At 40.7% G+C, this 15,776-nt stretch overlaps 1 protein-coding gene across 1 annotated transcript in view; it reads right to left on the minus strand.

Annotated features, from left to right (window-relative positions):
* Window positions 1-15,078, minus strand: part of KCNMB2 (potassium calcium-activated channel subfamily M regulatory beta subunit 2) — a 367,341-nt gene extending 352,263 nt beyond the window's left edge. The window contains exon 1 of the mRNA XM_004708595.3: window positions 14,810-15,078. The gene's annotated coding sequence lies outside the window, so the exon portion shown is untranslated. The remainder of the gene's footprint in view (window positions 1-14,809) is intronic.
* Window positions 15,079-15,776: the final 698 nt, after the last annotated feature.

A 15,776-nucleotide genomic window follows, 5' to 3' on the forward strand; every position in this document is an offset into this window, starting at 1 on the left:
TGGGTTAGCACAAAAGAAGGAAGATTCTCAATGAAATGGATTGACACGGTGGCTGAAACAATGGTCCCCAGCCTAGAAATTGTGAGGATGGAGCAGGACCAGGTCATGTTTTGTTCTGTTGAACATAGAGTCGCTTATTCAACAGTACTTAAAAACACGAGGTAGTTAGGAACCCTTATGGCACAGTGGTTAAAGTGCTCAACTCCTGACCAAAATATCAGCAGTTAAACTGACCGGCTGCTTGCCTGTGGTGGAAAAATGTGGCAGTCCTCTGCCATGAAAGCGTAGTCTTGGAAACCCTTGGGGACAGTTGTACTCTATCCAGTGGGTTGAAATGGACTCACGGACAGGGAATTTATTGTTGTTTGTTTGTTCCTCTTTGCTCTTTCTCTTTGGCAAGACAGTTTGGTTGTAAGAGTAAGGGAAAGGAGGTAAAGATTAGGACGGACACTTATCTGGGCACCACAGACCGGAGGCTCTTGTTAGCCAATTCTGACAGCGCCTGTGCTTGGAACTCCCATGATAAAAGTCTACGTAGAAAATGGAAGGCCTGTATAGAAGAAAGCAAGAGCAGAAAGATTTTAGAATATGTTTCCTCCTCATCTATGTGTGGAAGATTCACCTATCATGATTTTTACCATTCCCAGACTTTACCCTAAAATTTTTTTAATTAAACAAAAAGCAAGGTGATTTGATATTTTTTTTGGTAACTTCCCCAGATAATCCTGGTACAAGTAATTCAGGGGCCCTATTTTAAAAAATTACAGTCTCGAGTCGAGGAGATGAGTGGGAAAAGTATCATAATAGTCAAAAGTTGAGAATGACAGGGATCTATTAGCATGATGAGGAATAAAAGCAATAAGCTATATTAAAAGAAGGAGTGCATGATGGGGACTCAATGCCCATCTGTAGACAACTGGACATCCCTTGCAGAGGGGTAGTGGGGAGGAGATGAGTCACTCAGGGTGCAGTGTAGCATTGATGAAACTCACAACCTTCTAGTTCTTAAACACTTCCTCTCCACCACTATCATGATCCCAATTCTACCTTGCAAACCTGGTTAGACCAGAGGACGCACAACGGTGCAGATGGGAACTGGAAACACAGGGAATCCAGGACAGATGAACCCCTCAGGACCAGTGGTGAGAGTGGTGATACCTGGAGGCAAGAGGGAAGGGGGGGGCGGGGGTAGAAAATGGGAACCGATTACAAGGATCTACATATAACCTCCTCCCTGGGGGATAGGCAACTGAAAGTGGGTGATGAGAGATGCCGGGCAGTGCAAGATATGATAAAACAATAATTTATAAATTATCAAGGGTTTATGAGGGAAGGGGGCACGGGGAGGGAGGGGGGTGGAAAAGAAAAATGAGGAGCTGATTCCAGGAGCCCAAGCGGAAAGCGTGAGTTTTGAGAATGATGAGGGCAACGAATGTATCAGTGTGCTTTACACAATTGATGTATGTGTGGATTGTGACAAGAGTTGTATGAGCCCCAATAAAATGATTTAAAAAATAGAAGAATCCCCAGGACTCAGCTCAATATGGTCTATACCTGTAATAGGATTCAGAGACACATCTTCATTTTAAAATATTTAAGATCAGTTGTTCCATGACTAGCAACATCAGACTGAGTGAACCTATTAGATACTGACATGTGGGTAGTTGGGCAATGAACTTGGAAGTCTAACAATGGCAGTGGCAGGAAGTTAGCTACTAGGTAGCAGGCAACACAGGACTTGGAATGGAAAGCAAGGTTACAACTGAAGAGATGGCTTGAATTTAAGTGTACACAGATGATATTTTAAATGACAGAATTCATTTTTAAAAATAAGATGAACATGTTTTAAACAAAGGAGAGACTATAAAACAGAACTATAAAGCATGAGAGAAACCTGGAAAGTTAAATATCATGAAAGTCAAGATTTCAATGTGAAAATGTAGGAAGAGAGAACTGTAACGTTTTGAATGTAATAAGTAATCTTGAGGGCTGAGCAAAGGCCAAGTCAGAGATGCTTGAAAAGGTTTGGAAGGCTGTGGCTGGAAAGCAGTGTGACCAGAATTCATGCAATAGCAACTTAAACACAAGTGGGGAGTAGGACTTGGAAGCAGTAAGTATAGACAACAGTTTTTTTTAATAGGAAAGAACTTGAGTATTATTCTGGTATTCCAAAATCTCAAAATCCACCCAGTTGTTCAAATCTCTTCCTTTCTTTCTTTCTCCATATTCTCAAATTTAGCCCATCACCAAGTCTCCTAAGCATGGCTACTTCCAGCCACTCTCCTATCATCACCCTCCTAGCTGGTCAAAGCCACCACCAGCGAGATGCCCACCAACCCTTGGTGTCCACGTGGACTCTTCCCTGATTTGCCCACCAGATTACAATCCAAGACATCTTTTTGAAGCACAAATATTTGTCAACTTTCTGCTTAATAAGTTTAATTACTTTTTACTGCTCTTTCCTATGAGCGAACTCAACCACAAGCCCTGTAAGATCCTGCATAGGCAGGATCGCATCTGCTTCTCCAGGCTTATCTTTATCCTCCAGCTGCTTGGCCCGTGCCCTTCAGCCACAAGATCACAGGTGCCGTCTACACCTACTCTTTTCTTTGTTTCTTTTCATTTGTGATTACTCCTTATGGAATGTGAACTCTACTCGGGTAGTACCATTCTCTCTCTCTCTCTCTCTCTCTCTCTCTCTCTCTCTCTCATTCTTTCACACAAACACAGACACAGACAAAACTGTGGACAAATGCTTGGCTTCATATATATTGGCTGAATATCCATATTTTATCATTCTACGTGTTCTCCACCTGTGATGCATCTCTGACCTTTATTGTTTCACCCTGCTTCTCTACTTCCTCGTTCTACTAAATGAAGAAACAAGGAAGTTAAAAAAATGCTTTGAGAATGATGATGGCAACATATGTACAAATGTGCTTGACACAATGGATGAATGTATGAATGTGATAAGAGCTGTTGAGAACCCCCAATAAAATGATTTTTAAAAAACAATAAAAGAGAAAAGAATCAGAAAAATAAAGAGGTGAAATTTTAGCATCTCGTTATCTCTTCTCCAGAGAACCTTTCCCTGACATCTGACTACATTAATATCTTCAAGTAAATAAGCACTTTGCACTTACTACATTTGCAATTTTACATTTATCTGGATAATTATTTGAAAAATGTCTTTCTCCTTCAGGACTATAACCTCCATTAGGAGAACTCTCTGATTTGACTCAACCCATCATAGTGCCTATGCCTAGTCCATAACAAATGTTCAATAAGCAATGTAGAATATATGAATGATTAAGTGACGGCATGCGCATGAATGAGGACTGAGAAATACAAGTACAAGGATAGATAATGCTTTTTGTTGTTGTTGAATGATGTGGACGCCTTAATTTAAGAATGCTCACATTCACCCTTCTGAGGAAGAATTTTCTTTTAGCAAACATACAAAACATCCTTGTGTGTCTGAAATAAAACCACACACACGACAATTTGTCATATAGACACCCTCTTTCATATCACATCTTCTCTTTCCTTCATTCTAGTTTCATTTTTTATTTTTCCCATTCAGTTCAGCAGATACTCAATCCACTTGTCAATGGGAAATTGACTTTGAAGATTGAGAGACTAGTTACTATCAACATTCTCTGGTCAGTTTTCTCTGTCCCAGGCTGATTGATATGTTTTCCACATTCCAAAACAGATTTTCTCTCAGTTGGTAACATTCCTTCTATTTTATTTATTTATTTCCTTCTCTCAACTTCTCTTTAGACTCATTCCAATGAAGAATTGAGTTTAGTTCTACTTTTACTTATTAAAAGCAAACATCTTGGATTTTCTACATAGAGATATCCATCTGATTGTTTGCAAACAGCACACAGGGGCCAAATAAGAATACTAGGAAGCAAAGTTAAACGAATCATTCATGACCCACATAGAGAGAAATTGGTTTGATCCTGTGATATTTCAGACTTTGAAGTTTGAGGACACTCTGGTCATTAGGGATGTTATATTTTTCTTTTTTCCCTAAATTTTTTATTTGGACTCTATTGGAAGAACAAAAAAAACCCAAAGAAAATCTGATTCTAGAACTCCTATGAAATACACAGCTTCTGAAGTAATCTCAGTTGTTTAGCTAAACTATGAATTCTGAGAATCGAGGAAGCTACATGATCTGAGATTTACACCTTATACAAAATCGGACACTCAACATTCAAGAATTACCTCATGAGCAATATTTCCTTCCCATGACTTGCCAAAATGATCCACTGTGTTTGATACAATGGAATAAACGTCCTGGATTTACATTTGAATTGCTGACTATTTTTAACTTTCCAAGAGTTTCATTTGGAAAGATAACATGACTTTTACAGATAAAGTTATGGGGTCAAATGCTTAACCTGTACCAGATATCAGGTAAATTTTTTAATGAAAAGAATTAAACAACACAACAAAACAAACCGTGACTCCCATTCACAGTGTCCCTACAGGGCAGAGTTAGAAAGTCTGATCTTTCTCCTGAGCAGCGGCTGGGTGGTTTCGAACTTCTGACCTGGTGATTAGCAGTTCACTGTGTAACCACTAAGCCATCAGACTCCTAAGGGCCTTATTCAGAGAATATCAAATTGAATCTTTCTTGATGAGCAGCCTGTATGGATTGGTTTGGTAACTCTTGGGAATGCTTGTGAATAATCAGATCCTATGAATGAACAGGCAACATTTGGGGAATGGCAAGCCCCTTTTTCCCTTATTGACAGCAAAGGACAGGAAGGGATTCATCATAACTCAGACTTTTGTGGTTTCTAGATCTTAAATGCCAGTCAAGCAGACTTAGCCTGGAAAATAAAGATAAGACCTTTACCTGATTTTTAAAGTAAGTCTTTGCCTCGTGAAGTATGGTAAAGGGATAAGGATATATCAATCAAAAGGGGGAAAAAATAAGCACATGAATTTAATAGAGTTCTAGTGACCTACGAATTTTGGAAAATGTACATCTATCAAGAAGTAGATTTTACTGATCTTATTTAAATTCATTGTATATTTTAAAATTTTGAATTCCAGTCACAGTGATAGAAATTTGACAAAGAAAATTGGTAAATTGGTATGGTTGAATGGAATGATTAATGTAATTGATTTAACTAAATTGTACACATGAAAATCATTAAGTTAGAAAATGTTGTATTAAACAGGTTTACAATAAAGAGCCATTAAAAATAAATATCATATTCATTTAAATCACATCTCATCACCCCAGATGTATGGAAACATAGTATCTACTCTCAAAGAGTTTATGATCTAACCATCTGGACTGGAAATTATATCTCAGAATTTTAATTCCATATTTTACTATTTGCTTAACCATTTTTATTCATGGAATGTGCTTGTTGAAAAACTGACACTGAGCTCCCATGTCCAGGATATTCTAGTATCCTAAATTCACATTCAGGAAAACGCCCTGGTGACAAGGGACCTGCATGTGGGCTTCATCTGACATTTTCCCTATTTAGTACAAATGCTGGCAAATGTAAACCAAAGGCCTCCTGCCCAGTATTATAAGCATCTCCTCCTTCTTTCCTAAGAAGTCAGCGAGCTTGACATTTTGACAGCTGAGGTATTCCCTCCCCTCCCCTTGAGCTGAAATCCTCACTCAGTCTCATCTGTCACCCAGGCTTTGATGGGGAGTTAAGGCTTTTGCTGTCTGAAGCCGTCAGACTCAAAGTCTACTTTGAATGGAAGTCTCCACCGTGTTCCTTAGAAAGATAAGGTAATGGCTATGGGCAAACAGCACAGAGAAAGGGGCAGAGACCCCATTAAACTGAGCATCTGATAGGGGCTGAGAATATGAAGAGGAGAGGGGAGAGGACAGTTGAATGAGTGCCTAGGAAGCACGGGGCAGGCTCCAGGCTTTACGACTGTAAAGCTGTTGTATGCAGCACTGTATTTCTGGGGTGTGTCATTTGGATGCGCAGTTTGCCTTTTCTCAGGTCAAAGTAGACACTAGATTTTAGTGTCTACATCACTCATTCATTCATTCATTCATTCGAGAAACATATTAAATAATACTGCCAGGAACTCTGCTGAAAAAGGAGGAAATTCTGTGATGCCTCAGACTGGTGGCAAGATCAGAACCCAAAGTGATAAGGGCACGATAGAGCTATGTGCAGGGCATTCTTGGTGTACAGAGGGGCAGCATCTTGTGAAGGTAATAATCAAAACCTTGAAAGGGCATGGCACTTTCATGGCAATGACACAGCCACACTTTTATTATGGGATGGCATCTTGGGATCAGTTGCATGAACTGAGGTGGATTTGAAAGTGACAATATAGTACAGGAATCATTAGCCGGGCAAAACCACGGTCCTGGAAAGTGAGGAGTTATTTGGTAGTAGATGAGATTCAGGATTGATGAAAGAGAAGTTTAACCAGGATCCTAAGTGTTTAAGAGTTTCCCAACAGCCTAATTGGAGGTGCTGATAATTGTTTTGGGCAATTAAACAAAATGCCATTTGTATTCAGAAATTAGTGATGCTAAATCTAGAATAATTGATGATGCTAATTTCCAGTTTCACACATGTTGTGCACGAAAATCATGTTATGTGAACCTTCATGCATCTTTAGGGTCAGTTTACTAGAAAATGAGCCAAGGCAACCACAGAATAGACATTGGATGTTGAGGTAAGTATGGGGAAAATGCTCTTTTGAAATTCTTACTATCTCAAACACATGAATTTATAAAACTTGCTCACTATCACAGAGAAGCAGATGTTTCTCACGTTTTCTAGAATTTCTTCTTTCATTTTGGGCTTAAGAAACAAGAGGCAATTGTTATAGGATAATTGGTTTCTGATGCTGGTCTGATGCTCAAACGCCTTCAACTCCTAAACAATTCCTGGGCACTTAAAAGACTCTTAAATGAGTTCCATTGAATAAAAGTGGAGATGTGCAGTCTCAAGAAATAAAAATGAAAGGAGATGATTTCAACACAAAGTCTCAGTGTGATAACATACTCAAAGAGATTTGGAGAAGTTCTAGTATGGTGGGTTGAGTGGTGTTGCACTGAGGACATTGTCTTGATTGAGATGAAGCAAAGTATGTATGAAGTATTTAATGTAAAATCGATGATCTACTCTGCAAACTTTCACCCAGTTCACAATAGAATTTTTTTTTTAATTCATGGAAAAGTGGAATTAAATAATAATGAAAAATTTCCATGAACTTATATATAATATATATAATTGTCTGGGAGGAAGAGGAAGAACTATGGCTAGCATGACTCTCTTTAGAAGCAAGAATCATGAGACTTCATCTTACATATTTTGGACATGCTATCTGGAGAGACCAGTCCGTGGAGAAGGACATCATGCTTGGTAAAGTGCAAGGGCATGGAAGGAAGGAAAGCCCTCCACCAGAGAGACTGACCCAAAAGCTTCAATAATGGGCTCGAGAATAAGAACACTTCTGAGGATGATGCCGGACGCCGCAGTGTCTGTTTCTGTTATACGTAAGGTTGCTGTGCGTTGGAATCGGCTCAGTGACATCTACTCCATTAATAACAAGTGTGTGGCCTCTTCACAGAGGATCCCATCGTGGAGTTGATCACGCTATGTTAGATCAAACTGTGGGAGAATGCTGGCCTACCGAAGTTGACATAAAAGTTAACCTCAATGGAATTAGCATTTTCCCCCACAAACTTTTGGAAGTCTTTAGCATAATTGATCGATGTGTCTATTAATCGATCTCTTCCCTTGCCCTTGAGTGGATTTTGACTCAGAGAAACCTTATAGAGCAGCGATTCTCAACCTGTGGGTCACGACCCCTTTGGGGGTCAAACGACCCTTTGACACGGGTCGCCTAAGACCATCAGAAAACACATATTTCCGGTGGTCTTAGGAACCGAGACACGGCTCCTCTATCCATCTCCAGGCGGGTCTGCCCACTTGCAGATATGCCCACAGACGAGTACCCGGCGTGAAGACAGTGACCCATGCTACACCATGTTTCAAGACAAAAGTTCATTTATTTGTCATTGGAAATAAATATTTCACAATATAGAATGGCATGTTGTTTTTGTGTTGAATTGCTATGCTTCAATTATGTTCAATTTGGAACAATGAAAATCGATCCTCCATATCAGATATTTACATGATGATTCATAACAGTAGCAAAATTACAGTTATGAAGTAGCAACGGATTTAATTGTATGGTTGGGGGTCACCACCACATGAGGAACTGTATGAAAGGGTTGTGGCCTGAGGAAGGTTGAGAGCCACTGCTCGAGAGCTTCTCGGAGGGTATAAATCTGAATGAGCGTGGCCGCTCATCTTCTTTCCATGTAGTGGCTCCCATATTTGAGGCACAGGTCTTATGGTGAGCAGCCCAGTGTCTAACCTACAGCCCCATACAGCACTACCAGGACTCATATTCGTATATAATTCAGGTTTAAAGTTCATTTTTACTGTCAAAATCCAAATATCCATAATTAATGTTTGGAAGTTTCATTTTGATAGTAATAAGTAATATTAAAAGAGGTAATATCTGTATCCACTTCATTTGTGCCAAGCATGGAGCTAACAGTTATGCATAAATTCTCCCATTTAATGCTCAAAAAACTTCCACAAATGATGCTTTATTTGAGACTGAATTTCAAGAAAGGAAAAGAAGACTCAGTAAAGTAATTGGCAACAGATAGAACTGGGATTCAAATCGGTCTACAGGGCTTGTGCTAGTCTGGGTAGTCTAGAGAAACAAATCCATGGACATGCTAGTATGTGTATGAGCAAGAGGTTTAAGTACAAGTGCAGTTGAATATTGAGAGAACATTCCAGCCCAGTCCAGATCTAGTCCATCAGTCTGATATTAAACCATATGTCCAATACCAAGCTCTAAAGATCTCTTCAGACTCATGAAATGCATGCAATGATGCCGAATATAAGAAGATCACAGGTCATTGGGTTGGAAGTCTTCTGGATCCAGTGGCATTGTAAGCATCTCAGCACTGGCAGGGGTTTCCATGTGGCTCCTCTAGTTTCCAGGGCTGCATCAGGGTAGATCCATGTGGTTTCTCCTCAGGGATGTCTCATAGGAAGTGAGCAGAGAGGGAGGTGTCTCCTGCCTCCCAGGAGGAAAATACAGGAGTTCTCAGAATTCTCGGGAGAAGGCCATGCCCACACAGAGGCCTCATTGGTTATATCTTGATTGACAGGCCAGACTCCACCCCTTCACTCGTAATCCTTTCAAATTGACACCAGATTCTATGACTACCACAAGGCTGTAATAAGGATCTTTGTTCTCATGAATATTTATACCCTCAGAAACCCTTAGGGTTTCTATGAGTCAGAACCTACTCAATGGTAACGGGATATTGTTGTTGTCAGGTGCGATTGAGTCAATTCTGACTCCTAGCTGCTTTATGTACAAGCAGGCAAAATGCCTCCTGGGTCCTGCACCATCCTCACAATTTTTCTTATGTTTGAGCCCATTGTTGCAGCCCGTGTCCATCCATCTCATTGAGGGCCTTCTTCTTTATCACGGCCCCTTCTCCAGGGACTGGCCTCTCCTGATACCATCTTCAAAGCCCATGAGATGAAGTCTCGCCATTCTTGCCTCTAAGAGCATTCTGGCTGTACTTCTTCCCAGACAGGTTTGATTGTTCATTTGGCAGTCCATGGTACTTTTAATATTCTTCACCATCACTATAGTTCATAGACGTCCATTTTTTCTTCTCTCTTCCTTATTCAATGTCCAATGTTCACAACTTTCACATGCGTGTGTGGGTTGTGAGAGAGACAGAAAGTCATATAGATGGATTATACCGGAGACAAAAAGCATGTAGCCGTTTCACTGCATTACTAAAGTTTGAGATTTTATTAATGAGTAACTTTGCAGTCAGTTATTTCCAGAAGTACAAGGGGGCTTTAAAAATCATAGAAAATTGGAATGAAAAGATGGAATTTTTCCACTAACTTTTTGAAGTCCCCTCATATATATTTAATTTTTATTTAAAAAGAAAAAATTAAGTACCCATATTATTTATAGAGGAAAGACAAATCTCTTCTTTAGCTCCTTAAAAAAATCCCCCAATCACTGGCTGCCTTCAGTCACTAGATGCATGAAAGATGGTTATACTGCTGCCATTCTATTCACTTAGAGTCTCTGGGCTGTGGAGTAAATGCAGATAATTTGCTAACACTTTGACCTTGAGCAATTTGATAAACTTCTATACACCTTAGTTTTCTTATCTGTTCAATAGAAATTATGATATCTGCTGCTTAGGCATGCTGTGAAGATTAAATGACAATACCAATAAAAAATAGTGATACTTTTTAAACATTTCCTTTATGCCAGGTACTCAGCTGGGGCTCTGCCATATCTTACTGCATTTAAATATTACTTAAATATTTGTATCACCAACTTTTGATGAGGAAATGGAGTTTTACCGATATAAGAAACAGAACAAAACCCAACTTGCTTAAGGTCACATAGGTATGAAGTAGAGACAGTGCAATTTAGACGAAGTATATACTTTCCCAAAGCCTCTGCATTTCTCATATGTTATGTCCTTTGCACATTACAGCAATTTTCTAGACTGTAAAGCACTCTCAAAATTGTGGTTATTATTATTTATGCCCAATTAGGGGAATACACTTATTTATTATATTTTAATCAACCTAAAGGGTCCCTAGTGGTGCTGTGGATCATGCAATTGGCTGCTTACCCCAATATCGGCCTCTCTGCAGAAGAATGATGCTGCTGCCTGCTCCTGAAAGGATCTGTCATTTTGAAACCCCTAGGGAGCAGTTCGACTCTGCTCTTAGGGCCACTAGGAATCATAATTAGCTCATGAACAGGGGGCTTAATTTGGAGTTAATTGCTACAAAGATATTTTGTGACTGTAGAGATAGTCCCTGATAAGTAGACACAAGACCATTGATATGGACTTTGAGAGACTGTAAATAAATAATACACGTATTGATTAGAGTGGGTTGATTCCTATTGCCACCCAGGCTGCTGGGGCTCATATGTACAGAAGAGCCTATTGACTCCAACCTCATATCCAACTGGGCTTCAGAAGCCCTTCCCTCGGAGCAAACACAGGGCACACCTGCCTTCCTAGTCATCCATATAGAATATCTGTGAAATGTCCTTTTTGAAATAGAAGACGTCTTTTGGATTCCAGCAATTGCGGCCAAATTGAATTTTCATTTGCTTCGACACAAATTGCAATCAGTGACGTGGTTTCTGAAAAAGTATTTTTATAGAGAAGATAAAGAAAATCATCATAAAATCTCTTAACAGGCACAGTGTCTTTCTTTTTGGGAAAGGAAACAGGATGTTAGGAAGAAGAGTTCTGACCGTGCAAGTGAAAAACCTAGGCATGATGTCCAATGGTTACTTATGGATTTTAAAAAATTCAAATCTATTTGCATTCTTATATTCTAACACTCAATTCCTATGTTCGACAAGTTCTTCATTCATATAACAAATATTTATTAAGCACCTAGACCCTATACTAGTTGGTGTGGATACAGAAATAAATGACACAAAATGCTGCTTCTGTAAAGTTTACATTCCAGCAGAAGGGAGCATTCCAATAAAAACTGAACATAAAATTTATTAAGGGAACACGGTATGTTATGGAGGAAGAGGAAGCAGGGAATGGAAATAGAAGACATGTAAAGGGATATAATCTGAAAGATGGTTTTTAGGGATGTCCTTTGATAAAGTGACATTTGGGCAGATACCCGAAGAGTAAGAGATGAGTTCTCTAAGGGGACAGCAGGAGCAAAGGAAAGCACTGTGAGATGTGAGAATGTTTGATCTGTGTACTGCTATCTCTCTATCCATGTACATTACCATCTCTTCTAGGAAACTTGAGGTAAGGGGTAGACTTCTGTTTCTGAGAAATGATGACACCAAGTTATTCATGACATGCACCAAAAATCTCAATGAGATTCTAGCAAGAGAATGGCTTCTCTGTGCAGCTTTCCAATAGAAAGCAGTTTTCATAAATAACTATGAGATAAAGAGTCAATAAGTAGAGAATGATATAAAGTATAATAATGGGAAAATATGGCAATAGATACGCATCTAAATCTTTGTCTTCTTGTGGTTACTAATATAATACACTCTCTGAAAGTTTTCCTAACCCTACCAATGAATAAAAAGAATAAAATTCACCCATACTTCCATACAGAGATAACCATTGTTACCACATTGTGCTATTTTTCTAGGGTTTTTTTCTTCACATACTGGCAGAATTCTATATATAATTATTATGATCATCTGCTTTTGGATATGCTATAATAGCACGCAGTTTGGGAAGATGCATTTTTCATTATATTGTAATGAGAGAAGAAGATTGCGTTAGCTGGAGAAATGCCTGCTCTGATACCTATCAGTAAACTAGAATGATGACTGGGTGCGTATGAGAGAGGCAGAGAACAAGGACAAGCTTGGATGCTCAGCGACTGATGTGATGACTGTGCTACCTACCCATGGGGACTGAGAAAACAAGCATGACGAAAGCTTTGCCTATTTTTTGTGTGTGTCGTGGTGGAGCCCAGTCTTTTTCTTCTTCTATAACTAGAGACTTACTGTTATTTTGCTGTTAGGTGTAGCAGAAACCGAAAGAGAAAGATAACTGAAAATGTTTCAGTTGATGTTTACCCATGTAAGCAGACGACTAAATTAATGTTCAACACAAAGTGGATTGTTTTGAATAAATTACGACTTTGGTGGTCTCCGAAGTTCACAGAGACAAAAATGATCCCATCTCCTCTGCATTTTTCACATTGTGTGGGGGCACAGCTTGAAACACGAAAATGATCATTTTTATCCACATATCTCTGAAAATGATGAGAAATCAGTTTAGTTTGTCAGGAACATGTTGTGAGCACGCATACAGCAAAACAATTCTTTCTGTTGACAACTTTTACCGCACGCATTGCTGCTGAAAAGAATTACTTGAAGTCATTAGACTCAGAAGAGATTGGTGAAGATCGAAAACAGTGAAATCATTTGAAAAAAAAATGACATTAATGAGCCCAACAGAAGTCATATTCAGATTTGGAATTGTGATAGCAGTGAGTGAAATGTGTGTGCAGGTACATAGCACGCTTCTGTCTGTGTACAGCAGTCACTTGCCTTCCCTCTAGGAATCCCTGAAGGGAGAGCTCAGTCAACTAGAGACTCGGACTTTACACGGTCAAGGTCACACCATTCACTGGCCACATAAGAGCACAAAACAGTGCAATAACCATCAATTGCCCCAGGTGCTCTATACAGCCATCTCATGGACATGTGAGAGTTCAGATGGATCAGTAATATCCACCAAATTATTAAGAAATAGACACACCACTGTAAGCACACACGCTACCCACCATAGGGCAATGATTTCAACTTTGCCTGTGAGTGGCAGGAGGCAGACAGAAGCTCACTAAAGCACAAACTTGTAACCACAAAAGCAGGGCAAGTAAAAACCCCACTTTAACTTCCGTACTTAACCAGACGCAAACAGACCAGCATTCTCTTTCACTTTCCCCCCTCCTTAACAATGCGGGAATACAGAACCTGTGGCTGCCTTTGGAGAAAGAACCCTGTGTTCTTTTAAATGGGCAGTGGTTTAATCCTTCTTTGTCATTTGTTGTAGCTCCATCAGTGCATCACAACAGAGAGTTTTTCACAATAATAAAGTAACATTTCCACATGTGGGAGTTAGGAAGTCCAACAGGGAACAGGGCAAGTGGAGAAACGCACTCACTCGCTCCAGTCCTGCCACTGCTCACGGAGGTCAGAGGCAATGACAAATGCTGAAACTTGTGCTGTAGATCAAATTGGTACCAACTGGCTTCTGAGAGCTTTTTTTTTTTTTTTTGGCTTTAAGCATTTCAGCCCTTCATTTCCTTCCCTGACTGAGCGCCACCGATTCCATTATAAGTACAAAGCGGTGTAAGTTCCTTTTGCAAATCCATTCATCCTCCACTGGACTTGGGTACCCCACAAGACCCCCTCGACTCTCAAGGAGAACTACGCCTTTACGCCGTTCATTTAAAAGAAGAAGAAAAAGGAAAGCAGAAAGGTCAAGCCCATCACCTCTACCACCTCTACGGGGTTTCCATTCGCAGTCCCAGCAGTTTGAAAAGAAAGGGGTCAGAGAGAAACCCCCTGTCTTTCCCCCCCAAACTCTTGCTCTGCTGCTCTGCTTAGCAAAACCAGGAACACAGCGTGGGTCGGCCTTTCTTTATGCAAAATGGACGGAGGCACCCAATTTTCTGGGCTAACACCTTGAACCTGAAATAGTTCATCGGGGAAATCCGCCCATTTCCCCCCCTTTCCAACCGTAGACCCAGGCTATACACGCACCCTGGAGCAGGGGAATAAAATATTTATCGAACAGGTTTCAAGTCTTCGGGATCGCTTCCTCTTTATTGTTCTTGGACCTTCAGCCCTCCCACCCACCCAAGTGTTCCTGCCACCCCACCAACAGCCCAGCTGGCCCCGCAGAGCAGAAACGAACTGTTTTCTTCGTGACCTCTAAGCTCCTGCTCCCCGGGAAACGCGCACGACACTCAGCAGGCTCCGAGCCCGGCCGGTGGGTCCCGGGAGCATTTCTGCCAGAAAACCGAGTAGTAGCCACGGTGTTTGCTCCCGGCGCCTCGGTCGCGCACTCCCCTTTCTCCCTGTCCCCTTCCAGCGCTTCCCTCCCACCCGCCTGCAATCCACGACCCCACCGGACCCCCAGAGCAAACGGAAAGCCCGACACAGCAACAGATTCCTTTGTTTGACATGCAAATCCTACCTCCGGCTGTAGTCACATCTTCCTCAAAAGCCACGCTGGATTTTTAATGACAGCGATCCAGTGCAGTCCTCCAGGTAGCCACTGGCAATCATCCTCCCCTCTGGTGCCTAAAGCCTTTCTGGACCATGAATCGTCCCACCCTTGCTAACTCATAGCTTTAGGCTCAAAATGTCTGAAAGAGTTTGGAAGGACAATAGGAGTGACAGGCACTCTAGACAGACATGCTGAAATTAGTTATCAGGAGCTCCGTTCAAGCTGCTTCCGACTGTTTTTAAAGCGTGCAGAAGGTAGGATTTATTAGCCTATGATAGGCATGCTGTTTCTGTTTTTATTAAATACTGTAATAGGCTGTCTGTTAGCAATGCTGTGATAGGTCCAACATCCCTTCCCCACTGCTTTCGAATTCTCACATTCGAACGGGGAGAAGAGGGCTCAGACTTCCTTACAAAACTGACAGCCTACTGGGTCAGATGGCCACATCTTCTTTCACTACAGGAAGGACAACTACTTTGGCAAAGAGGCATTTTGACATAAAGAAGGAAGTAGGGAGTAAATACTTTGGATTTCCCCAAACCATTCCCCCAGTCTCAGCAAGCAACTTCTCTCTCTAGCTATCAGTGCTCTCTGGAGTTGGGAAAGAGCATCGATCGAAGCAGAAAGTGTTCTTCTAAGACAGAAGTTAGGGTACACATGGATACACATTTCAAATCAAGCTCTTGAATCATGTACTAAGTGGACGGGATGGATAAATGGGCACAGTAAGAATTGCTATATGATGGTTTGCAGAGGCTTGTGTAAGCAATCTAAGGTCATTTATTCATTATCAAGATGGGAAAACACGGCAGATGAAAGGGATGGGGAGGTGACCGTTTGGCCTTGGTTGAAAGTCACGATCGGGAAAGATGGAAGAGAGATTTATGAGCATTGTTGAGAGAGGAGGGTATTTCTTGGTTGGAAAAGCTACTTT

Source organism: Echinops telfairi, unplaced genomic scaffold (genome assembly GCF_000313985.2).
Source record: "Echinops telfairi isolate 266 unplaced genomic scaffold, ASM31398v2 ScPeMD7_4225;HRSCAF=4972, whole genome shotgun sequence".
Classification (NCBI taxonomy): Eukaryota; Metazoa; Chordata; class Mammalia; order Afrosoricida; family Tenrecidae; genus Echinops; species Echinops telfairi.